The following is a 2,256-nucleotide window of genomic DNA, read 5'->3' on the forward strand; positions in this document are numbered from 1 at the left end:
GAGGGTGTGTTCCAACTATAGGGGGATCACACTCCTCAGCCTCCCCGGGAAAGTCTATGCCAGGGTACTGGAGAGGAGAATTTGACCGATAGTCGAACCTCGGATTCAGGAGGAACAATGCGGTTTTCGTCCTGGCCGTGGAACACTGGACCAGCTCTATACCCTCTTCAGGGTGGCGGAGGGTTCATGGGAGTTTGCCCAACCAGTCCACATGTGCTTCGCGGATCTGGAGAAGGCATTCGACCGTGTCCCTCGCAGCGCCCTGTGGGGGGTGCTCCCCCGGAGGAGCTGGAGGAAGTGTCTGGAGAGAGGGAAGTCTGGGCATCTTTGCTTAGACTGCTGCCCCCGCGACCCGGTCCTGGATAAGCGGAGGAAAATGGATGGATGGATGGATGAGCTTTAATAGATAATTTTGCCACAAGAGCAAGTCATTCGTTGGGGAGCTTTAGTGTTATCCTTCATCAGAGGCAGTGTTGTAGTACATGAGTCCAGGAAATGGACATAAGAGTCCTGATTTTCAGCACCCATGACTAAACTTGGACTTGAGCACTCATGACTCAGACTCGAGCACTGCCTGCATTTGGACTTGGAAGAGCTTTGAATCCTTGAATTTGGAAATGAGAACTTAGAATAATGACACTGTGTGCTTACGAGCGCATTTGTTTAGCTGTTGTGTCACACACACAATCCAGTAAGTTAATTCCTTTTTAAAAAGTGAGAGCTGTGTCAGTTGTGTTTAATGTACTTGATGACTCAACCCATGTAATGACAACCCGATTTGGATTTCACTCTCAGGCTAACAGGGATTCAACTTGGACTCGACTGATTATTCTCTGGTGATCGGGACTTAATTTGGACTCAAACACTGGGGACTCAAGACTCAACTCGGACTTGAGGTTTAGTGACTTGACTACAACACTGATCAGAGGTCACAACAAGCACATGAAAGAATAACTAATTACAAGCATTATTAGGAAATACTGCCTCTGAATAACATGAGGCAGGTAGAAACTGAATAAAAAAAAACCCATCTTGTTTTGTTAGGACTTGGAAATACTTTCTAATGTGGGACTAAATAAATAAAATACTGAGAGTTGGACACTAGTACAACACTTTTGTTTGAAATACCTTTTCACTGTCTGATATGATTTGTCCATTACTTGCTGACACGTGTGTTACCGTGGTTGCCAAATGATGTCATAATTATGTAAATTGCCTACACAGACAATATATGGACTATACTATATACAGACTATCATGTCAGATTAGCAAATGCAGTTTACTCGACAGCCTAAACAAACCAGATGAAGCAGGCACACCCATCAGAGTTTCTTTGAACAGAACCAAACATGTTGTTAAAAGCACACTAATTCCACTCCTCAGGCCAAAATTGCTCATCTAAATGCTGATGCTACATAGTATATTACAAAGAAAAGCTTGCCAAAAACTAGCTCATGCTCTCTGCACTCACAGTGTCTCAACATGCCGGCAAAAGTTCCTTATACATGTTAAATCAATGGAAGAGTAAAACCACATTCTGAAAAGTAATTTCTTTTCATTTCAGTGCTAACATTGTGGGCCTGCTTGCACAGCAATGTGCCATCAGCATCAAGCCCTCAGTGTGTAGAATAATGATGTCCCTATCAATAAATAAAGAGAGCTCTGCTTAGCACACAGTATGAGGAGCAACGATCCTGCTGGGAACGGAGATCTATCAACAGAGAGCATTCATGGGACACAGCTGGAAGTTATGTTGGGCCTGTCAGTGTATGGGACCATCCTGTCATATTTTAGTTTCTACAGCACAACGGCTAATTTTTAGTACTGTACCTACAGAAGGAGATGATAGTGGACATGAGGAAGGAGAGGAGAACTCATTGGCCACTATTCATCTGGGGGCTCGAGGTGAAGAGGGTGAGCAGCTTCAAATACCTGGGTGTCCACATCAGTGAGGACCTCACTTGGACACTTAACACCACACAGCTGGTCAAGAAGGCCCAACAGCGGCTGTACTTCCTGAGGAGGCTGAGGAGGTTTGGCATGTCACCTAGGATCCTTTGCAACTTCTACAGCTGCATCATTGAGAGCATCTTGACCAGCTGCATCACTGTCTGGTATGGCAGCACTACTGCTATGGACTGCAAGCACCTGCAGAGAGTGGTAAAGACTGTGGAGAAGATCACCAGGACTCCACTGCCCTCTCTGCAGAGCATTTACCACCGCAGGGTGCGTAGGAAAGCTGCCTCCATCCTCAAA

The sequence above is a fragment of the Monopterus albus genome, unplaced genomic scaffold (assembly GCF_001952655.1).
Source record: "Monopterus albus unplaced genomic scaffold, M_albus_1.0 scaffold153.1, whole genome shotgun sequence".
Taxonomy (NCBI): Eukaryota; Metazoa; Chordata; class Actinopteri; order Synbranchiformes; family Synbranchidae; genus Monopterus; species Monopterus albus.